The 25,284-nt window shown below is 42.2% G+C and overlaps 1 long non-coding RNA gene across 1 annotated transcript in view; it reads left to right on the forward strand.

The window, feature by feature from the left end:
• Nucleotides 1–613: 613 nt before the first annotated feature.
• Nucleotides 614–25,284, forward strand: part of LOC128352535 (uncharacterized) — a 67,336-nt gene continuing 42,665 nt past the window's right edge. The window contains exon 1 of the long non-coding RNA XR_008320473.1: nt 614–664. This is a non-coding gene — a long non-coding RNA (uncharacterized LOC128352535). The remainder of the gene's footprint in view (nt 665–25,284) is intronic.

Raw genomic sequence — 25,284 nt, forward strand, 5'->3', positions numbered from 1 at the left:
GTCAAAATGTTTATATTATTGTAATTGCTTAAAATTTTACTGTTTGACATCCAGACTACTTATTAGTAGTCCTACTAAAATTAATGGAACATGTTTCTCATGACTAACTTCTGACATTAATTTCAATGGGATTACTCATGAGCAATTGAGTGTGATGAAAGCCACTAAGGACAATTTCAGTAGTTTCTCTGACTGCATATATACACGGTATCTCTTACATTACTAACATCTACCTATGTATATATTTAATTCTCTAAGGCAGGGATTCTCAACGTTGGGTCCCCAGATTTTATTGGACTTCAACTCCCATAATCCCCAACCAAAGGCTTCTGGGGCTGGGGGTTATGGAAGTTGAAGTCCAATAACATCTGGGGACCCAAGGCTGAGAAACCCTGCTCTAAAGCATACCCATAGCTAATCCTGTGCTTGGCAGCTCTTGCAAGAGTTTGTGAGCAAAAGCACCTGACTGGGCAGTGGGGATTCCATATGTAGATAGGGAGGAGGAGCCTGTGAGAGCAGAAGCACCATGGTGATTGGGCAGTGGGGATTCCATATGCATATAGCAGGGAGGAGCCTGTGATGGTTAAGGTCAGTTGGAATGCAACTGTTACTGGTCGGAAGATGTTATTGATTGTAGAGGAGAGAAATCTATGCATCTATGTATGTATGTATGTATGTATTTTCTATACCACCCTTCCAAAAATGGCTCAGGGCAGTTTACACAGAGAAATAACAAATAAATAAGATGGATCCCTGTCCCCAAAGGGCTCACAATCTAAAAAGAAACATAAGATAGACACCAGCAACAGTCATTGGAGGTAATGTGCTGGGGGCGGATAGAACCAGTTACTCTCCCCCTGCTAAATAAAGAGAATCACCATGTTAAAAGGTGCCTCTTTGCCAAGTTAGCAGGGGTAGCTAACTTTTTATATAAAAAAGGATAGTGGGCGAAGAGAGGGGTCGTGAGGGAGGAAAGAGCCCCTTCAAGAGAAGGAGGCTGCTGCTGTGTGAATTAGATGAGGAAATAAGTTGAATAGGATCTGTTAATGCAGGAAGGGACAGAGAAAGAAAGAAAGAAAGAGAAGACAGACAGAGTGGGAAAGCGTGTGGAGGAGAGAGAAAGAGAGAGAAAGGGAGAGGAATAGAGAAAGAGGGAAGGGCAAGGCATGGTCCAGAGCCTGTCAGCAGCCTGAGGGGAATGAGCGGCCATGGCAGCAGCAGCAAGGAAGTGCCCAGTCAACCACTGCTGCTGTTTGGGCCATTGGCGGAGGGAGGCAGGGAGGCAAGGGACGAGCCCAGGCCTGTCAGTGGCCTGAGGGGAATGAGTGGCCATGGCAGTGGCAGCAGCAAGGAAGGTCCCAGACAACTGCTGCTGCTTCTGCTTCTGCTCCTGTGGGGAGAAGCAGGAGTGGGCTGAGAGTGAGAGTGGGGAGGTCTCTGGGGATAGGAGGCTGCAGCTTGGCCAATAGGTGCCAGCAACACTGCAGCCATGACCAAGAGGGGTGAGGGGGGATGGAGTAAAGGGATCGAGGAGTGACCAAGAGGTGTGAGAGGGATAGAAGCAACTGGATGGAGAAGAAAGAGGAGCAGGAGTGCGGCTCTGGTGAGGGTGGAAAGATCTCTGAGGTGAGCGGGGCTAAGGCAGGGGGTGAAAGGAGCAATCAAGTATTAGCGCGCAGATGCTCTGCATGGTTTAAGCTAAAAGCTTGTCCATCAGATAGGATGGACTTATCAGAGACTTAACAAAGCAAAATGTTTAAGGCTATAATACTCTACTATGTGAAGGGCAGGGAGTGCAGTTATGCAAGGGACCAATAGGTCCTAGTCTGTGTTGGAAAGGCACTGCTGGGTTCCCATCACTGACTTATAAAAGAGCAGTGGGTGGGGAAAGTTCATACTGATCCTACTATGGTGAAGTGTTGAAAGATGAAAGTGCAGGTTGCCAAATCTGCATGACTATGGGCCAATGACAATATCAGGCAACACTATTATATCACACATGACATCTGTGCGATGTAGTAGGCAGCCATATTGTATAGGCTGTCTACTATACAATATTGTATAGACTGTCTACTCAGTCTAGTTCAGAGGACAAGCAAAGAACAAGGAAGGATAGGACAAGCACAACCAAACAAAACAAAATAGGACATAACACATAAGCCCTATTCACCTATGTTCTACACTCATACAGTCAATGTGCACAGAAACAGATCTGTACATAGGTACACTTATTCATGTGTCATGTCAACACAGGTACAGCAGCACACTTCCTATCGGCATCATGCATTTAGAGAGCCTGTTTCCAGGTTCACTTTTTAAATGAGCACAGGTACAGTCATCCACACAAAGGCATGTGCATCTGAACTCAGGGATGACATAGTGTCGGAACAGGGCTATAGTGGAATGTAATTGCAGCCTACTACTTTTGTTTTGCTTAGAGCTAAGCCAAAATGCTCTGCCCAACCTTACTACCTTGTGTGCACACTGTGAGTTGGAGCCGGAATAATGATGGGAATTTGAACATGAACAGGAGCAAAGCGAACACTCCACTTGCTGCAAGTGGCATTTCTGCTGCCTGCTGCTGGGCACAGCTTTTCTTCAATATTTCTGTAATGAAAGGAAATGAATTGCTTAGAAAGGGCTCCAAGAGCTGTGATCAAGAGAGGAGTTCCCTCCTCCAAAGAAAGGAGAACACTGAGGCGTGAGGCAAAAACAGTTGCCTTCTGGCAGATATCTTTCTGAGGTGATTCTGGCAGTTAATTCTAAGGAAAGGAAGCTTTAACTCTAAAGAGAGAGGGAGCTTGGAAGGCTCTTACATTAACATAATCCACATTAAGGGGAAGAAAATCTGAGTTACATTATATCTAACTGATAGTGACTGGCATCCTAACTGAAGCATGCAGACTTCAAGGGACTTTGGGGTGCAAAAGGAGCCTTTAGTTTGAAAACACACACCCATCCCCCTGCATGTGTGTTGTTGCACAAGAGCCCTTAGAGTTGGGAGACTCCCGATGCTCCAGAAGGGCTTTACAAGTTTGGAAAGAAGTTGTTGGGGTTTGTTGCCTTCAAGTTAGCCTGCTCTGTGTGTTCCTATGTGGTTTCCTTTAGTTTACTTTGTAACCTTTAAGTACTAAACAAACAAACAAAACCCTGACTGTGCAAAAGAAAAACCTTGGCTTGTTGACTGAATGAAGATTCCACTTGTGATATTTCCATCATTTATTTATCTCTATATATAATTCTCTAAGGTGTACCCGTGGCTAATCCCATGCTTGGCAGCTCTCATGTGAGTTCATAAGCAGAAGCACGGTGGTGATTGGGCAGTGGGGATTCCTTATGCAGATAGGGAGGAGGAGTCTGTGATGGTTAAGGACAGTTGGAATGCAACAGTTACTGCTCAGAAGATGTTCTTGATTGTAGAGGAGAGGAATCTATATATAAAAAAGGATAGTGAGCAGGGGACTACAAAGAGAGGGGTCCTCATTGGGTGGTGGGGCACATAATGAAGAAGACGTTCTCTTATAAGCACTTTGTATTTTGCCCATAAACTTAATGGCAGCCAGTGTAGCTCTATCAGCAAAGGAGTGATGTGGTCTCTCCAAGATAAGAACATAAGAACATAGGAACAGGCCTCCTGGATCAGGCCCACAGCCCATCTAGTCCAGCATCCTGTTTCGCACAGTGGCCCACCAGATGCCACTGGAAGCCACAGACAGGAGTTGAGGGCAAGCTCTCTCTCCTGCTGTTATCCCCCTGCAACTCGTATCCTGAGAGGCATCCTGCCTTTGAGGCTGGAGATGGCCTCTAGCCCTCTAACAAGTAGCCGATGATAGACCTCTCCTCCATGAAGTTATCCAAATCCTTCTTAAAGCCATCCAGGTTGTTGGCTGTCAGCACATCTTGTGGCAGAGAATTCCACAAGCCGATTATTCATTGTGTGAAAACGTACTTCCATTTGTTGGTCCTAGATTTCCTGGCAATCAGTTTTAGGGGTGTGCAATTCAGGTTTTCGGTGATTCGGTTCAGGACCCGAACCGAATCACCCCCATTCTGTTCTGTGCCTGAATATGGGCTACCCAAATCACCCCTGATTCGGTTCGGATTCGGATTAAATCTGAATCCGAATCGATTCAGGTTAGAAAAATGGGTCCCAAGGGCAAAATAGTGGGGTGGGGTGGTAGTGCCCAATGGGTGGAGGCTACCACCCAAATTTCAGGGGGATTGGGCAAAGGGCTGGTTTTTGGGGAATTTTTGAAATTTTCGTGTCTTTGGGGCAGATCGGGGGCATAGTTTTGGATCTGTGCAAAAAGAGTGGGGTGGGGTGGTAGTGCCTAATGGGTGGAGGCTACCACTCCAATTTCAGAGTGATTGGGCAGAGGGCTGATTTTTGGGGAATTGTTGAAGTTTACATGTCTTTAAGGTTTTCCCCCATAAAGAAGCATGGAGGTGTCAGCAAATGTATAGCTTCACGTTGGGGGCAAAGGGGTGGCCTAGAGCAGTGTGGGGTTGGTGGTAGTGCCAGGTTGGGGCAAGGAAGCTACCTGAATTTTTTCAAAGGATTTGGACAGAGGGCTGATTTTTGGTAAATTGTTGAAGATTACGTGTCTTTAAGCTTTTTCCTCATAAGGTATACATGGAGCTTTCAGCAGCCCCATAAGTGCACTTGGGGGGTGCTGGGGTGGCCCAGAGCGAGTGGTAGTGTAGTGCACATAGGGTGCCAACCACCCCCATGGGTTTCTAACCCATGGGGTACAGGGTTCTGTTGTTTCTGAGGTATTCTGAGTGTGGATTCTATGATAACAAATGAGATTTTCAATGAGACACCATGAATCCACTCTAATTTGCTATCAGAGTGCTCGCTCTGCAAACCCGGTTTAATCCCAGTAGCTCCCACGATCATCCAAAATCGGGCTAGGCTCCCCTAGCCCAATTTCGGATGATCGTGGGAATAGCCTCATAGTATGTTTATAGTATAAAGAGCCCCTGGTGGTGCAGTGGTAAAAAAACCTGCCGCCCTGTAACCAGAAGGTTACAAGTTCGATCCTGACCAGGGGCTCAAGGTTGACTCAGCCTTCCATTCTTCCGAGGTCAGTAAAATGAGTACCCAGAATGTTGGGGGCAATATGCTAAAAAATCATTGTAAACCACTTAGAGAGCTCCGGCTATAGAGCGGTATATAAATGTAAGTGCTATTGCTATATGTACCACTGTTTTGAGGTCATTCATCTCAAGAAACAGACACAGTGAGTGCATCATCCAAAGCTGATAAAAAGCCCCTCTGGCCACCACCTCAAACTGAGATACCAGGGAGAGGTGAGGATCCAGAAGTACTGCCCGACTGGGTACCTGTTCCTCTTGGGGAAGTGTGATCCCTGTCATGTCCCCTAGCTCTGACAGCGAGGAAGAAAGGGAAGCTGTCGGCATTCCAGCCGAGTCTGGAATGTCTGAAGGGCAGAGCCCGACTGCAGTGGAATTAGCTGACGGTTCAGAACAGACTCAACAGCCTGAACCAGCAGAAAATGTCAGCGACCAATCGGGGGATGATTTAGGCATTGGAGCTCCACCGACGCCACGGCAACGCAGGTGTTTCAAACGCAGGTCACAACTGGAGGCGGTGCGGAGGAGCAAGCGCCTGTTATCGAAGGCTGACAAGCCGTAAATCCTGACACCTGGGAGCTTTCGACTGGCTCCATAAATTGGAGCCTCTGACTCCCACTCATTGCTGAGTTTCAACAATTGTCATTCACCCACAGCAAGCAGCCGAGCCGTGTACTTTGCTGGCCTTGGGCCAGACCTTGACAATCCCATCCAGAACAGGTAGATCAAAATCATCCCTGGAGTTCTGACCCTGCACAACAAGTACCTCCATCTTATTTGGATCAGTTTATTCTCCCTCATCTAGCCCATTACTGCTTCCAGGAAGGCATTTAGGGAAGTTATGCCAACTCTTGATGATGTTGACATGGAGAAGTAGATCTGGGTGTCATCAGCATACTGATAACATCCTGTACCAGATCCTCTGATGATCTCTCCCAGAGGTTTCATGTAGATTTTACAAGAGCATTGGAGACAGTATGGAGCCCTGAGGGACGCAATACATCATTATGCCTCCCACCTGACCATGCCCATTTTATGAATGATAGCCACTTAAAAGAGTTCTTCTTAAGAGCCCCAGATCCCTGGGTGAAATGAGTGGTGGTAGCTATAACTGAGCCGATAGTTTTGCATTTTGCTCAGAAACCTATTGGTAGCCAATGTGATTGATTTAAAACAAACCTGATAAACCTCAGAGACCATTCTAGCCAATACATTTGGAACCAACTGGAGTTTCCGAACTACATACAAATGCATCCCCATGTAGAGTGCATTGTAGTAGTCAAGCCTAGAGGTTACCAGAGTGCACCACAGTTCTGAGATCACTGTCTTCAAGGAATGGACATAACTGTTGTTTCAAATAATGTTGATAGGAAATGCTTCTGGCCATAGCCTCAGCCTGAGAAACCAGAGTGAGGTCTGGGTACAGGAACACTCCCAAGCGATGCACCTGTTCCTTCAGCGGGAGTGCAACCCCATCCAGAACAGGAAGAGCTATCTCTGAGTGACACCATCTGGAATCTACTGGAGAGATAGGAACAGAACTACTGCAGAGTTGTGCCACCTATTCCCAAATCCCCCAGACGATCCAGAAGGATACCATGGTCGATAGTATTGAAAGCTGCAGAAAGGTCCAAAAGAACCAATAGAGTCACACTCCCTCTGTCCATCCCTTGGTATTGTAAATCTGTTAGCTCGGCTCACCCAACAGGATTTGCAACCCCCTTCAGTATTCCCCCTGTGAGATAACAGAAAGCAGCAGCGAAGCTACATGAAAGAAAATAAAAGGCTCACAAAAATAATAGTAAATGAATTAAGTCCCCCTGAACTGAACTAGGTACCCCCCTCTAACAATAACTGAGTAAGAACTGAAAAGAAAACACAGAGTGAAGAAAGAAAGAGCGAAGGACACCAGAAACAAGGGATTAATGGAACAAAGCAGGAAAGCATAAACAAGGGCAAACTGGAATTCGGAAAAGTTAGGAATTCAGAATAGCACACGGACTGTGGTCAGCGACGCTGCTAGCAGCATCTGAGCAATTGATAGACTGCTAAATATATATGCTTCAAGAGAACCAGCAGCCAATCAGGCTTCCCTGAGTCAGCACTTCTGCTTCCTCTCTTGTTATCTCCTGCACCTGCGTGACTCCCACTGAGCTTGCCTCTTGAGACGTCTTCTCAAGGCAGCTGAAATCCCAGGCTCCTCCTTATCAGAAATCATGTCTGGCAGCTGTTCCGAATCCTCAGCTCCAGAGTCTGGTCTCCCTGCTAAATCCTGTTGCTGTGCCTCTGAGCTCTCACTAGCAGGTGAATCCTCCTGCTCTGACTCTTCTGAGTCAGAAGTCGGAGCCATGACACCTGGTAGAGATCATTCATCAGGCCATCCAAGGCTGTCTCCACCCCATAGCCCATTTGAAATCAATCTAGATAATCAGTATCTTTCAAAACTGCTTGGAGTTGATCAGCCACCACCCTCCTAATTATCTTGCTCAGCAAAGGAAGGTTGGAGACTGGCCTATAATTATCCATCACTGAAGCTTCTTAAGTAAAGGTCTCACAATTACGTCCTTCAAACATGGAGGCATCCTGCCCTCCCTCAGCGACACATTTAAAATGTTAACTAGGCCATCTCTAACAGCCTCCTTGCAATGAGTTATAAGCTATGTGGTGATATAAGGACAAGTGGTGTCCTCCCTGCTAGGTGTTATAAGGACAAGTGGAGGGCCAAACTCTTTCAAGGAGCTTGTCACACGTTGAAACTTATCCATTCAAATTGAGCCAGAGGAGTTTCTGGACACCTCCGCAATTGACCCAGCCATAACTGTGGAGTCCAAGTTGGATCGAATATGAGAGATTTTATCTGCAACGAAGTTGTTAAAAGCATCACAGCGACAGAGTGAGAAATCCAGATCTATGTTTAGAGAGGAGGAAACCTGAATCAATCCCCTCACCACTCTGAAAAATTCCGCTCTACATGAACTTCTTGCAGCACATGCAGAATAGAATTGCTTCTTTGTTGCACATAATTCCACAGAATAAGCCTTTAAATGGGCTTTGTGCCATGTCTTATTGGATTCAAGTTGAGTCTTCCTACACTTATTTTCTAGTCTTCTCTCTTGTCGCTTCAGCTGACGTAGCTGTTCAGTACACCATGGAGCCAGTTCTGAAGGCGCTTGGGGTGATATTATCTAGTGCCCTGGTAAGCTTCCTATGCCATGTCTCCACCAGGGCATCAACAGAATCACCAGCAGAACCAACTTTAAAACCTTTCAAGACCTCTTGGAATCCTATAAGATCCAATAGACTTGGAGGACCATCCTACTAGCAATAAGAGGAAGCTTGGCACAATAGGGAAGGAGGCCAAGACAGTAAATTGGCCTCAGCCCTCAGTCCCACTCTTGAAGACCACAACCAAAGGCCAGCCCCGTTTGGCGGCCGGCTTTGGTGGCCACCTGCAGGTTGCTTATGCCAGCAGCTGCACCGCCAGCTGCTGCCCATCCTAATAAGGGCCAGGAGGTCAGAAGCCCAACAGGTGCAGCTCTCACCCCCACAAATCAGGCAGATCAGTGCAAGATATCACAACACAATTAGAGCAAGCTCTGCCCCCGATAACAAACAGGCTGGGAAAAAGAGGAAAAGAGCACAAAAGCCTCAGCTAGTCCCTTTCCCTCACCCGGAAGGAAAGTGGTGGTAGAAGCCAGATAAAAAACTTCTTACCCCACAGCATGTCTTCCAGTTACCTTCTGACCTGCCTCCAGCTGCTGCCCACCCTAATAAGGACCATTATCTTATCAAATTCAACACGCAGGGGCGTAGCAAGGTTGGAGTGGGCCCAGAGACAAGATTTTAAAATGGGACCCCCCCACTCAAAGTCCAAGGCCTCCGCACACCCCAGGCCCCCAAGGATTTAAGTCTGATATTCCAAAATAAGTATGCTGCCTGGAAATACATTTCACTGAATACACACACGCACACGTCACAATATATAGTGATATACATTGAGTACTATACATTTGTTTTACTTTTAATGCCTAGAACACACTAGAAAGATGAATGATTAAAATGGGCCCCTTGCTGCAGATTAGCCAAGGAGACTTTCAACCATGCAGGGTGAGCCTATGTTTGTTTTCTCAGAATTCTGAACAAATTCAGTCAAGTTTGATTCCAGGAGGTTTTTCACAGGAGGCTTTTAAAGCCCTTTAACACACATCTCCTCTGGAAGGGAGGTGCTGCATTCACATGTTGGCCAGATTTACCCTGAAGTCCCTGCAAGTTATTGGGAAGCAGTTCACACACAAGAAAAATAAAATAAAATAAAAGCACAAGACATGCTTCACAGTTCTCACTCAGACCTTCTGGGTTGCAAAACAACTTGAACATAAGTGCATTTATAAATGAATGAATAAAATAAATATAATACTGTTTCTTCCAGAAGTTTTTGTAATTTTCTGCCATGAAACAAGCCACTTATAGGCCTTTTTAGATAGTTTTTTTTAAGCCAGCAAATTTTCCAAGCTGTTTAAAAATAAATATTCAGAGACTTCTCAGTCCCTCCCCCCCATATCAAAGCCCTATGGCAAGCAGATCCCTATATATCCGCGTGGGGAAGGTAACCACAAAAAGGAGCTCACACTCTACCTGGCAGCAGGGGGTCTTCTGCTGCAGAGAACAGTGGAGGCCTCTCTGGCTGCCTCCTCCTTCCTGGCTGGCTTGGGCCCTACTGGAGTTCAGGCTTCACAGAGGCCTACACGAGGCCTCCGTGGAAGCCCCGCCCACCCGCCGATCAGCTGAGAGGCGGGAGAAAAGGAGCTCTTTGCAGCTTGTCTGCTGCTCGATTGCCGGCCAGGAGAACAAGCTGGAGAGACGGCGAACAGGGCAAGTGGCTGAGGGGCCTTGGGGCTGGGCAGGGGGCAATGGGGAGTCACGTGAGGTGCCTCTGGGGGGCCCCTCCAGGCAGTGGGGCCCCCAGACAACTGTCTCCCCTTGCCCTATCATTGTTACGCGCCTGTCAACACGAGTCATCCTCCATTTGCACTCCAGCCATCTACCTTGCCACTTCAATGGCATCTTCTCCACAGAAAGTATGGAACATCTTATTTAGCATCTTCTACAGCTCCAAGAAGCATCACCACCACCAAATGATCATAAACAGGCAGTAATAGCAAGAAATATGTCAGAAAATACCCTCATACAACATTTCAACATTCTAAAGCATCCTGGTTTGAGCCCAAAAAGTTATAGTTCTTTAGCTCAACTATTTTCTAGTTCTTTAGCTCAACTCTAGTTTGTAGCTCTGAAGGAATTTTTAAAGTATCTGCTGTATTTGTGTTACTTTGTTTAGATGCCTAATTTCTTCAAAGGAACGGACCTATATTTTAGCACACCATTTTTCTAATGCAGTAGCATTTCCCCCCCTTTTTAATATACAGTCTCTGTATATTAAGATGACTTTTCTTAAAAATTTATCTTTGATGTGCTATAAATTCTAGGAACTGAATTTCTTTAAGTATTTGTACACTCAAACTTTCTTGGGGGGAAAAAAATCAAAGGTCAGAAAACTACACAAGTTAGAGAAATTATTCTATAGTGTATCATATGATTTGATGTGATCATATCTTTAGCCCTAAATATAATTTTGTCTTTCTCAGTTTAAAGGCTACACTGAAAATTCATATTTATTAATAGAATTAAAGAGGATGCATCAAAGCACAGCTGATATTAGGAAAGAAACCATAGTGAGATATTCATGATTGTATTTGTTCTACGTATTTGTTGTTGATCTCTTGATTTAATTACCCTCTGCAATACTGCAGAGGTGCAATCAGTTTTGAGGAACTTAATTGTGTGCAGAATTGCAACCAACATTCCATTTGATTTTTGGTATCTTTGGGTGATAAACAAGGGCAGTTCAAGCACATGAGCACAAAACAGGAACAGGCCTAGTTCCCAAAACTGAGTAGGACTCATCTTTTACTCCATTTATGTTCAGGTGAAATGCCCTTGTGTATCACCCCAAAGCACCAAAAAAAAAAAAAAAAGGGAATGTTGGAAACAATTCTGCACACATTTATGTTCCTCAGAACTGATTGCACCTTTTTCACTGTCCTCAAAGGATGTTTTAAGTGCACAAACTAACAGAAACATTGTTTACTATGACTAACATTTTCAAAGCATGATATGAATAATCTAAACTTGAGTTCAGGCAGCTGACAAAGCACATGAGTGGAATCTGGAATGTGGGGAAATCTGTATAGTTCTCTCAAAATTCTTGTTAAATTTTGGATCCCCAAAATTATTCTAACATTAGATGTGATATTTTTGTTACTCAAGAAGGTGCAAATTTAGTGCTAAGTAGAATGAAGATCAGCTCTGACTCAAGAGTAGGGGAGAAAACTGGTCTTGTGGTAGTGATCATGAATTGCCCCTTTGCTAATCAGAGTCTGCCTTGGTTTGCATTTTGATGAATGTTGACATGTAAGAGAGAGGATGAGGCTTTAGCTCAGTGAAATCATATCTGCATCTTTACATAAAGAGGATCCCAGGTAGGTTCACTCCCTAGCATCTCCAGTTAGAGCTGGGAGAAACTCTTGCCTGAAACACTGGAGATTCACTGTCAATAATTGTAGATGATAGTAAGCTAGATCTGACTCAGTATAAGGCACATTCGTACATTCCTAGGAAACGAAATCTAGGTATTTTCCCCCAGTTAAGAATTTTTATTAAGAAGTAAACCAAAGAAGACAGAAACAAGTCACATAAAGACAATATAAAACCAATCATTTTTCATAAGAGTGGGATATAAATGTAATAATAATAATAATAATAATAATAATAATAATAATAATAATAGTGCCCCGAGTGAGGCACTACCTTGGCGTGGTTGTGGGGCTTGTGTGCTCTGATGAAGGTGAGAGCTATGCCAGAGGTCCAACCATACTGGACAGGTCTCACCAGAGGAACCAGACAAAGAGTGCCTCCCCCATCAACAATATGGTGAGACGTAACTTTAATAAATCTATACCGGATCGGTCGTTGCCTGGGTCAACAAGGACCGCGCCAGATGCTATAGTCCCTGGACATCTGGTGGCAAGTGGGCAACAGGACTCAGGATCTTCAGTTGAGCAACCAGGGCTGGAGACAGCAAAGTTACTGGAAGAAACGTTGCTTAACCGAAAAAAATATACGAAAAATGCCAACAAGGAAATAATGATCTGCTATTAAAAGTCTAGTCCAACTAGAAGAGGTTATTTAAAAAGAATGTACCAAATTTGGAAAGAGAAGCATCCAGATACAGAAATAACAGAACAAAGGCTAGCAGACCAGAGAAGATTCATAATAAGAAATAAAGTATTCACAGGAGTAGAGCTGGAAGAACTGCAAAGAGCAACACAGGCTCAAGATATGGAAGAAGAATTATCACCAATTGAAGAAGTTGCTCAGGTGCAGGTGGAGGAGGTGTTGGAAATAGAGGATGCCACAGTTGCTGAACTGTTTCAAAATCAAAACCAGGCAACCTCCCCTTTGCCTTCACCTCAAAAACCCGAATGCTGTTTAACAGAAAAGCAACAAGAACTAAAGCAAAAAATAACTGAGCACATGAACCAAACAACCACCAGGGTCCGACTTCCAGCTCTAAAAACAGTTGCCAAAAAACAACTTGCTCAGGCATTAAAAGATGTCAATGCTGCACTTGCAGAAATAACAACCAATAATTTGCAAGAAACAAACCAACTAATGTACAGTGCAGCAACAATAACAACACAAGAGCTTGGATATAAGATCACTGGACCTGTCAAAAAAGAAAGCAGTACATCACCTAAATGGAAGATTAGATTAGAAAATAAAATCTCCAGGCTTAGATCAGATGCTAGTAAATTGAAAGATATGAAAGACAAGAAGCTGAAGAATGAAAACACCAAACAGTATCTGATCCAAAAATACCACCTAGATTCAAGGAAAATTAGAGAAGTCCTGGAAATAATAAAGCAGCAAATAACAGCAGTGTCAAAGAAGATTAGCAGATATGAAGCCAGAATTACACAACACAGGCAAAATCTCCAATTCCAGTCGAATCAGAGAGGTTTCTACCAAAGCCTAGAAGGAGAAACTGCAAGAAACGTAGAAACACCAAATAAAGAAGAAACAGTGAAATTCTGGGGGAAATTATGGGACAATCCAATAGATTATAATAAAAAAGCAGGCTGGATGAAAGAGGTCAAAAATGTAACCAACAAATGCAAGATCTAATAACACCAGAATTAATAAGTCAAAGAGCAAAGAAAATTAAAAATTGGACTGCGCCAGGCGACGATGAAATGCATGGCTTTTGGCTTAAACACCTAACAAGCCTTCATAAACAACTATCAAAACAGTTCAATCACATTATGAAAGGCGGTGATATTGAACAATGCCTAACAACTGGGAAAACTCATCTCATCATGAAAGACCCAGCAAAAGGTGCAGTTCCAAGTAATTATAGACCGATCACCTGCCTGCCAAGCATGTTCAAATTATTAACTGGAATAATAGCAGATGAAGTGATGCAACACTTATTAACTAACAAACAGCTTCCAGTTGAACAGAAAGGAAATTGCCCGAACACCAGAGGCACAAAAGACCAGCTGCTGATTGACAAAATGATTTTAGAAAACTGCAAGAGAAAAAAAAAAACAAATCTAAGTGTTGCATGGATTGACTACAAGAAAGCCTTCGATTCATTGCCTCACACATGGATATTAAAATGTTTAGAAACAACTGGTGTCAGCAAAAACATTCAGATATTTATAAAAAAAGCAATGAGCATGTGGAGTACACAGTTAACAATCAATGGCGAGGCACTTGTACAGGTTAGCTTTAGAAGAGGCATTTTCCAAGGGGACTCACTATCCCCTCTATTGTTTGTAATCGCCATGACCCCACTTTCACAAATACTAAACAAAACAGGCCTTGGATACCAAACATCTAAAACATCAAGTCAAATCAACCATCTGCTGTACATGGACGATCTGAAATTGTATGGAAAGTCCCAGTCAGAAATCGAATCACTGCTAAACACTATATTCAGTATATTCAGTAGCGATATAGCAATGGAGTTTGGACTAGACAAGTGTGCTGCATTAATAATGAACAGAGGGAAAATAACAAAAACAGAAGGAATAGAACTGCCCAATGGAAGGAACATCAAGAACCTAGAAGAGAAAGAACGTTACAAATACTTGGGCATTCTCCAGGCTGATAACATTGCACACACTGAAGTTAAAAGAAAAATTGGAAGTGAATATATCAGGAGAGTTAGAAAAATCCGCGAGTCCAAACTCAATGGCGGGAACACCATACAAGCCATAAACACCTGAGCTATACCTGTTATCAGATACAGTGCAGGAATAATAGACTGGACCCAGGCAGAGCTAGAGATGCTGGATCGTAAGACCAGGTAAATCATGACCATCAATCATGCTCTGCACACCCGCAGTGACGTAGATAGGCTATACCTCTCTTGCAGCTCAGGTGAAAGAGGAATGCTGCAAGTCCATCAAACAGTAGAGGAGGAGAAAAGAGGCCTTGAAGAATATATCAAGGACAGTGAAGAAGATGGACTTAAAATGGTCGAACGAGAAACTATTCAACACCAATGAAAGAAAGCAGGCCTACAAGAAAGAACAAGTCAAGAACCGAGCAGAAAAATGGAGAAATAAGCCCCTGAATGGTCAATATTTGCACAATATAACTGGAAAATCAGACATCACCAAGACCTGGCAATGGCTTAAGAATGGCAACTTGAAGAAAGAAACAGAGGGTTTAATACTGGTTGCACAAGAACAGGCACTAAGAACAAATGCAATAAGAGCCAAAGTAGAAAAATCCACAACAAACAGCAAGTGCCGCCTTTGTAAAGATGCAGATGAAACAGTGGACCACCTGATCAGCTGTTGTAAGAAGATCGCACAGACTGACTACAAACAAAGGGATGACAAGGTAGCAGGGATGATACACTGGAACATCTGCAAAAAATACAAGCTACCTGTAGCCAAGAATTGGTGGGACCATAAAATTGAAGAAGTTGAAGAAAATGAAGATGCAAAAATATTATGGGACTTCTGACTACAAACAGACAAACATCTGCCACACAATACACCAGATATAACTGTAGTTGAGAAGAAAGAAAAACAAGTCAAAATAATTGACATAGCAATACCAGGGGATAGCAGAATAGAAGAAAAAGAAATAGAAAAAAATCACCAAATACAAAGATCTACAAATTGAAATTGAAAGGCTGTGGCAGAAAAAGACCAAAATAATCCCAGTGGTAATTGGCGCCCTGGGTGCAGTTCCAAAAGACCTTGAAGAGCACCTCAACACCATAGGGACCACAGAAATCACCATAAGCCAATTACAAAAAGCAGCTTTACTGGGAACAGCCTATATTCTGCGACGATATCTATAACAACAGTAACAACATTGACAATAAAATTCTGGCATCCCAGGTCCTTGGGAAGGACTCGATGTCTGGATAAAACAAACCAGTCAATAACACCTGTCTGACTGTGTAAAATAATAATAATAATGAAAAACCTATCTATATTATTAATTCTCCTGGTTGCACCTTAGAATGTGTGTCCCGTCGCCCAGCTGATTGGCTGGACAGCAGAGGGGCCTGATTGGCTGAGGCACACCCAGGAGGATGGGTCGCCGCGGCGGTGGGCCCAGTCATGGAGGCCAGAGGTGGTAGTGGGCCTGGCCCGGCCGCTGAGGCGGCGGCACACGCAGCCGTGGAGGCCAGGTGGCACACTCAGCTGCTGAGTTGGGCGGGAGGAGGAGGGAGGGAGGGCAAGAGAGTGGGGCAGGAGGGCGGGAGGGAGGAGAGAACAGCCATCCCAAAAGAGAACACAGATGCTCTGTGCAGGTCGGCTAGTTTTTTGCAATTAATTACATCAGTAAAGAGAAAATATCTGGAAGAAGATAAAGCAAAAGAAATTTAGACTCTTAAAGTTATAAAATCTGATCTGATCAACTTCTTGTAAATTACATATCGAGAACAATATAAGTCAAATCCAGAAAACGGGAACAAAGTTTGACCATAACGGATATTATAATTTATAAAGGGTTCCCAAACAGACATGAATGATTCAGTAGACATATCATGTACATAAGCCGAGACTTTTGAAATTGAAACAAAGTCCTGCACTTTCAAAAACCAATCTAAGGAAGGCAAAATCCAGCTTTATCAACTAAAGCAGCTGCTAGTGTGCTTCTCATATCTGCAACTGGAATCTATAGAAAGAAGTACTGGAAGACCTCCTCAAATCAGGACTCAACTTTCCCCGCTGTATGGAGCATGTGGCTTGTGGCTGTACGTGAGGCTCATAAGAAGAGTGTGGGAAAGCCTGTTGGAGGTAATTGCTGTGCGTTGCCTGGCATATTTGAAGTTCTCCAGAGAAGAAGGCTTAGCAGTAGATGCTGTTGTATGAATCAGCCCTTGTAAGCTTAACCTTGACTTCGGCTCTCAACCTATTCATTAAATATAGTATATGCAATACAAGTATTCATTTTATATCTCTATTCATTCTCTCTGTTTCCCAGTTCTTTTTGTTTGAACCTTTCACACTAGTGGCTAATGGAAACATAAATAGCACAATGATTGCTCGACTGTGTTTATAGAACCTATATTTCCACACAACAACAAAAAAATGCAGCTATTACAGATTTTTATTCACCACACAGTTAAGCTGGCTTAAATTGGTCTCTTGTGGTGAAACCACTTAAAGGTCATTTGCTGAATGAAAAGCTATGGTTTTACAGCAACCCTTAATGTATTCTTCTTCCTCTGCAGTTTTATTGACTTCCAAGTAATATTCTTATTCTCTAAAGTGAAATACATAATGCTATACACATGATACAAATGTATTAATTGATCTAAACAGTCAAGTTTTGGAGTAATAGGACATGCTGGCAATGGTCTGATTTCATAAAATGTGAAAAAAATGTCAGTGTATTTGGTTGTAAAACCTGGACAGTACTATAATGTCCCAACCTTGCCTTGTGGTGGGTTTGCCAATAATCTCCATACACTGCAGCATTGGCCTGTGCACAGACCTAAAAGTCAGAGTTGGGTTTGACCCGACCTTTATTGACCCCACAAATGTCAGGTTGGGGTCCTTTGGACCCTTCCAAAAGTTGAGTCAGATTCAAGGTTGGATACAGTGTCAGTGTTGGGATTGGGATCAGGAATAGGTCAGAGTTGCGGCAAGCTGAATTTGTTTTGAATAACCATGGATGCTCACTATTTTAACCTGGAATAAAAGTAACACACCACCAGAAAATCGCAGAGGAACTACAACAGAGAATCCAAGGGGAAGTGATGTAACATCAGAGAATGGTGCAAAAAACTTGTAATTCAGTGGATAGTGAGTTTTAAATGGGCTAAAAAACTTTATTACTTCAAGAACAGATGTTTAAGTGCTTTGTTAATAATGTATAATCTCTTCAGCTTAGAAAGCAGTGTTTCTTCAATCATGACTCAACATTTATTGTATGACTAGGATCAGATATGAACACTCTGCCTGCATTGAATTATCTGACTCCAAAATGGTTTGGGCCTCCATGCATGTACAGAGGCTATTTGTGTCACCACACAATTTGCACGGTGATGCAAATGTTCTCTGGAGGTCATGTGGAGGTCTGAACTGGGCTGATCTTCAAGAGTCCTGAGCAGGGTTTGGAGGAGCCCTTGCTTCCTCCACCACCACCACTGCCACCACTATCTCCGCTGCTGCCTTCAAATAGTAGGTATCTAGCTTTTGTTCCCCCTGTCCTTTGGTTAGGGATTGCCCCTTTACTTGTATACACAAACCAATTTGGACCAGTTCTTTTAGACCTGGGGAAGGTCTTGTTCAAACTTGGATTGGCACTCTCCTTTGAGTGGCTGGCCCAGTTCGAACCCGGACCAGTGGAACTGGGCCTGTTTGATTTGAACTGCGGTTCAAATTGAGCCAGCTTGCACATCCCTAGGCTGCATCATTCCAAGCAGCTTATCCACATCATCAGGACTCAGAAACTTAAATTGATTCAGCATAACCTCACAAGAAGAGTTGCTGGACTCTTCTTCATTAGACTCTGCAACAATTTGGGGGTCTGAAAGTAAGTCCAGTATGAGAGATTTTATCTATGAAAAAACTCATTAAAAATATCTCAACAGGTAATTGATTACAAATTTTGATTTAAAGGCACAGGGGCATGTTTTAGCCTTCTTACAATGCTAAACAACTCAGCTTGCAGAGTGAGTTTGCAGAACTCCGCTTGCAGATGTGAGCTTGTGGATGCAATATGGACAGAAAAGAATTGCTTCTTTTTCATATGAACTGCCTGAGCATAGATCTTCAAATGTAATCTGCTGGATTCAAGTTGAGTCTTTTTCCCACTTGAGCTCCAGTTGTCTACTTTGCCACTTCAGCTCCCATTGTTCTTCGTATACCAAGGGACCAATTTTGAAGTGGGTCAGACAGGATGCTTAGGCGTAATCATGTCTACTGCTTTGGCAAGTTTGCTGTTCTAGTTCTCCACCAGGGCATCACAAAATCCCTGGCAGAGCCAACACTAAATCCTTCCAAAGCTTCTTGGAACTATTGGATCCAATAACCTTCTTTGGCGGACCATCCTAATAGGCTCCTCACCCCTCTGGAGTGAATGTGAATGTTATCTTTCCATACATTCTCAACAACAAATATTGAAATGGAAGAAGTAAAAATGTAAGGCAAGCTCTATTCAGTATATTCTATGAACAGAACACATGCATGATAAGATCTTGCTTTGACTGATTAATATTTTAGAATACATGTTACTGTTCATTGGATGTTCATCATATACATTGGATGAGGATGATGGAAGCATGACAGGGCTGTTACTAGGGGACCACAATGTTCCATCTGACTTGCCCAGCCTGGTGTGTGACTTGATGGTGATAGACACATGAAGTGTTATTCATACAGAAACATATACATGTATATGAACACATGTATGCACCCACCATGTAATGCCTGAATTACCCTAGCCCAACTTCAGTTAATTTGGATCCTGAAAATTACATTTTTTCTCTGCTTTCCTTAATGCATATTGCTACATAGTGTGGACTGTGTCAAGGAGATTTCTTATGAATGTATACAAGCCTGGCACTGTGAGATGTTCTCTGATTTTGAAAAGGTAACAGCAATAATGTTGTACTGTTGCTCTGTAACATTCTTTTGATGCAATGGGCTGGTGATCAGTGTCCTAGTTTTCCATATTTATGTGCAGAATCTCTTACATTTCTCTTTTAGCCCAATCTCTTTCTTAGCAACAGCAATTTTGTGCACAATGTGCTCTTAGTATACACCCGAGTAAAAATTTTGTTTGCAGGAGAGTAGTTTTCTGATTACTCATATTATTTATAACTTGCCTATCCCAAATATCAGCAGTAAGAAAAACCTCATGTTTCCCCCATTCCTCGCTGCACATTAGTGGGCAAGCAAATTTGCTTAATTGTGTTTTTATCTGAGCTACGAGAAATTGTGCCAGGTTGTTAGACATGGAAGACTGCTTAATACCAGTTTTGTCCCCAACTGGGGTCTCCAAAGACCCGGTTGCCAGGAAACGCAGAGCCAAAGGTACCTCAACAGGCGCTAACAGGGTATGGTCGCATTCAGTAGAACTCTCCAGATCTTTAATTGCTCAGAGAAGTCAGCGATCATCTGTTTATCTGTTGCCATCTATGCAGCAGTTGCTTGGCGGTACCCCCCCCCCACACATTTCATTCCTTCAGCTACATCAAACATTTCTACTGCTCTATTGAACATATTTAGAATGGATTCTCTTCTTTCTATTGTCCTGCATTAATTTATGCCATGTCTCCAATTAATATGCACCCTATTAAAATTCTTCAGAGTAAAACTCTTGCATTTACTTTAAACTTTCCTTCATATTCCAAACTCTTTAAAAAATGCATAAGCTTGAATGAATCCTTCCCTCTTGACCAAATGCTGTTTTCTGCAGACATTTGAATACTGTATATGGGAACCATCCACAGATTTTTTTTGACAGCTTGAGTACATTTCCAGATGGTGTGTAATCACCATTCCTTTTTAAATCTGTTTTTATAATGGTGATAATTAAGAATTATTTTCTAGGACTGAATAGACGATACATGCAAATTGCTAATTGGTCAAGAAAGTGGTTGGCAACAAAGGTGTTAGCTCAAATCTATTTTGGTAGTACAGGAAGGAAACATTGTGGTAGCTGTAGCTGAAACAAAATCCCACTAATTAGTCACTTTGAGGGCCAAAACCTTCTGCTTTAGATGCAGCATTGACATATGAAACACAATTATTTTATTTGTTGAATCAATCATCTGTTAACATTCCAAAACATTAATTTTGATAGTAAGTTGACACTCAGGTATGCTGTATGATAGCCTATACTCAAAGGCTTCTCAGATAACCAAGTCCTATATTCTTGAAATGTAATACACTAATATATGCTCAGTCAATTGACAAGAGCCATGATTGAAGCTCCAGTGTTTCTGCCAGACTTCCAAAGTACTGATGCCAAACTTCAGATTCATTCTAAAAAACTCATAGCTATATATGACAGAGCTGTCATTACACATTATATTTAATTGTGCAACATCATTCCCATCTACTTAATCAATTAATGTGGTCCATTTGGTATGCAAATAGCTATAATTAAAACAAAAATCCAAAACATAGTCATTATAATCTTAAACAAAGTTTGAGCTTAGAACAAAAAAATGTTACATGGGACAGAATGGGAATGGAAAGCAGACAGGCAGATACCTTACTTAGCACTGGTAGTGTTATCTCAAATGGTAGAGGTTACCAGTGCTGTACACTGTTGAGCTGGAAGCCCAAGTTCAAATCCCTGTCCAGATGTGATGCACTTTAGCTGGCCATGAGCAAATCTCAAGAGCTCTCTTCTCAAGTCATTTTCCACACATTAAGTAAACACTTAACAGGAGGTTATTGGGCTAGTGCTCACTTATCATGCCCCGTGGTGACTGTGTGGCTTTGGAAGATAGGAAGCTGCCTTATACCAAGTCAGACCATGCAAAGCAGATGCTCTTCCACTGAGCTATTGCTCCACCCCCAAAGGTGCCACATATGTGTTTCCCATCCAAGCACTGACCATACCAAGACCTGCTTAGCTTCAGCAAGATGGTTTCAGTATAGTGGCCCTTGGACCATGCTCTGGGCTTCTGTGAGAAAAGGGTGGTTTGCATGCACTACAGTATCAGGAAATCTGAATCAGAGGTACTACATTCTCTTTTTTTCATGAAAACCAAGTGTGTACACAATGACCTGGCCAGCAAACATCAGCATCAGGGATGTAGCCTGCTAGCGCATTCACTAAACATGCTCATGATAAGTTATGGAGGAGAGAGTGAATGTGATTCTGTTTTTCAGTGCTGTGCCAAGACTTTGGAGCTTTCCGAGCTGGGAGATGAGACTGGCATGCTCCCTTATGGCCTTCAGATGATAGAGCGAAACATGTTTTCTCTTAACAGGCCTATGAGTTGAATGGCTCATCAGTGCTTGATCTTATATCCCTCAAATCTTGTTTCTTGTAGGTGTTTGCTTGGTTTTGAGTTTATTGTGTCATTGTTTTTAACCAGATTGGTGTTACCACCTTGAGTATCTTGTTATACTCCACCTTGAGTGGAAAGGCAGAATATAAATATCTTAGATCTAAGCCTAACATATGAATTTAAAGTGGTCCTTAGAAAACATACCTGTCCAGGCTGAGGTCTTACATAACCTTCCTGAATGACTCCAGAAGTGGCAATATCTTGGCAATGCTGCCAGCCCCTTGCCCTAACAACACTGATGGTTGCTTTCAGTTACATCTCCCAGATCCCAGTCACACAGATCCTCCATACTGGCTCTGCTCCCCCTAACTGGTGGTTAAGTTGGGGGACTCCTGATAGTTTTAAAGGGCCATTCCTAAAGACCAGTGCACATAATACCACTAGACACACACACACACACACACACACACACACACACACACAAATAGTTTCTAATATATATTATGGTACAATACTATTAAATCAATCAATGATAAAAATAGAAGCCAAAGAGGTGTGTGCGTGAGAGAGAGAGAGAGAGAGAGAGAGAGAGAGAGAGAGAGAGAGAGAGAGAGAACAATATCCCTTCTGCAAATATAAACATGAACATATTATTCAGGATATTTTTACACCTGATAATAAAAACACCTTTGAGAATTTTTCACACAATTTGTGTGCCTCAGTGAATGTTTCTAATGTGAGATGGAAAGAGAAGAGAACAATTTAAAAACTGAATGTACAATTCAGCTAGGACTTTTAATTAGGCAAACAGGAACCTTCCAAAGTGGTGATTCTCTTTATATTAAGCAGGGGGAGAGCAACTGTCGTTTTACAACCTCAGAACAGCATCCTTTCAGTGGCTGTTGCAGATGCCTACTTTTTGTTTGTTTTTCAACTGTGAGCCTTTTGGGGACAGAGAACTATTTTCTTTTTACTAATCTGTTTCTATGTAAACTGCTTTGAGAACTTTTTGTAGAAAAGTGTAAATACTACTACTAATAATAATAATAATTGATAATAATAGTGATGATGAAGAAGAAGAATCAATAAACTAATCATGCATGTACTGATTTGTGATTCTATTATGTAGTACAACAAATTTAATTTCTGATAGAAGCTCTACTCCTGTATATAGGTAGCCACAAATATCCATTTCTGTAACTCTTGTCATGAACTAATTTAGTAGAATCCACATCTACTAACCTTTCTAGCAGAACTTTCAAACTGACTTACTCCCTGTAGATAAAACAGACAAAACGATTGTAGGCTGATTAACCTTGAAAATAGAACTTCAGTGACTCCTTCCATGTATCTTCTCAGATCACTCAGTGGCAGATTGTAACGACACTTAACTCGCACTGCTGAACACTTACGAACAGGAACAGTGATTTTGGATAACGTGCCCCTGTAACTGTTCACCAAATTAAAGGTCCCGTAATCTGACTCTCTGACATTAGAATAAAATGTGTGAAAGGGCTGTTGAAAGCTGTCATCTCTGTTATGTTGGAGATGCAGCTCCTGCATGGTATCGACTCTTAGCACCAGCACCACTAGAGGCATGAGGGGTAGAGACAGCCACTAAGGGCATTCCCTCAGTCCATGCTTTCTTTACTCTATGTACCCTTTGTTATACTGGTAGTCTCAGGTTTCATTCTCTTATCTGGAGAGACAGACTTCCTCTTTCTCCCTCTCCTCTTCCTGTATGTAGCTAGGAGTCAGGCATGTAGGCCTTATCTATCTCCCTGATGGATTTCCTAAATAAACTGCTTTATTTGGACTTCATGTCTCCAGACAACATTAATTAGCAGTGCTCCCTTACTGTGTACTTCTGCTGTAGCTGCGGCAGATAAAGAAATCTCCCCCCTGAGCTCTCTAACATGTTAGGGCTGGACAAATATTTGAGAACAGATTTTTCAGCCATAGAAATCATTATCTTGTTTGTATTGCAAGCCTAGTCCATCTGTAGCTTGATATTTATTAGCCATGCAAGCATAACAAGACATATTTCAATTCTATAACATACACATCTACAATTATTTAAATATCTCTAGTATTGATTCAAGAGCTGAAGTTTCCTCTTCCACTTGAATTGGAGTAATGAATATAAGGCAGGATGCAGGCTGCTGTTACACTTGCATAACGCAAAAAATGCATGCCTCAAAGTGGTTTGCGCTACTCCCTAAGGAAATTTTTCAAGATACGAAGAAGTTGGTGCAATGTGTTGTGCAACTATTAGCTAGTGTCTTATCTTACTCTACATGCATGCAACATCTTACCCTAGCACAACCCCCTTTAGAAAAATGCTTACACTAGTGAGATGGCATTATTTTAGAGCAATACTAGTCTGGATCCTGGTAAAGAAAGGATGAAAATATTAGCCTTGGGAAAGGTGTGGGAAAAGATAATGTATGTATCTCATTCACTAATGATGGTTTAACAATGGTTCACGGATGGTTTAAATAACTATTCAGCCACTTGTGATAGATTCACATCAAAAGCTGTAGGTCACTAAGGGACAGTTGGGGAAAAGAATGTGAAATACAAGGAATCAAGTGCTGGTTACTAAACCTGACTGTACAATTGCACAAATATTGGTTAAGATTAACAGTAGAAGGCAGAGGGGAAGTCCTAAGAAGATGTCAAATATTGTAATCCACAGCCATGTTTCCAACGTTTAAAGCAGCTGAGGATCAGGGCAGCACAGAAAGTTGCAACACTGCGCCAGATCATTCAACTATTTTTAAAGTATTATTTCAAGATCAGAGCCCTAAGTACAGCAGTGAGTTATAGTAGACCTGTACAACCTGTGAACCACCAAGCCAAATGCCAGCAGACAAGTATTACAGCCTTTCAGATGCTTGATTTATTCTGCCCCCCACTTTTTTTTTTTTTTTTTTGCTATATGGGCAATATCCCACTCTTACAGCTTATGGTGTAATAACATTCATGCTCAGGAACCTTTTGAGCTTTCCCCACAAAGGCCTTGGAAAGCTTGCCCTCAGCAAGTCCCCCCTTGCTCAAGCAATATTACACTTAGAAAGGAATAACAACAGTAGATACAGAGACAGGAGAAAACTTGCATTTTATTTTATTAGATTTTTATACCTGCTCACCCAGATGGCTCTTGGCAGTTCACAAGTATAAAAACAGAGAAAAACAAAATAAACAACTCATTAAAAACAAATAAAATTAAAACCAGTTTAAAATCATTTCAGTAATCACTAAAGGTCAGGCTAGAAATGTATGTTTTTAGGGCAGAGTTGTGCCCTCAGAACAGAGGATGTTGGCAAGCTGCTTTAGACAGTATGTCCTACCACCTGTTTTCTTGACCCTTGCCCAATTTGGCGCTTTTCATCTGCCAATACAATTTTAATGTCTTTTTATTTATTGAGATTTTATCAGTTTTATTAACGTTAACTGTTTATATTGTTTTATTTTATGTTTTAATTTGTACACTACCTGGAGATTTCTATATCAGATGGTACAGAAATACAAATAAACAAACAAATAAATAAAGCTAATATCAGAGAGTGTCTGCGGCATATTATAATGCTTCTCTGAGGGAGGGTGTGGTGAGC

The sequence above is a fragment of the Hemicordylus capensis genome, chromosome 3 (genome assembly GCF_027244095.1).
Source record: "Hemicordylus capensis ecotype Gifberg chromosome 3, rHemCap1.1.pri, whole genome shotgun sequence".
In the NCBI taxonomy this organism is placed as follows: domain Eukaryota; kingdom Metazoa; phylum Chordata; class Lepidosauria; order Squamata; family Cordylidae; genus Hemicordylus; species Hemicordylus capensis.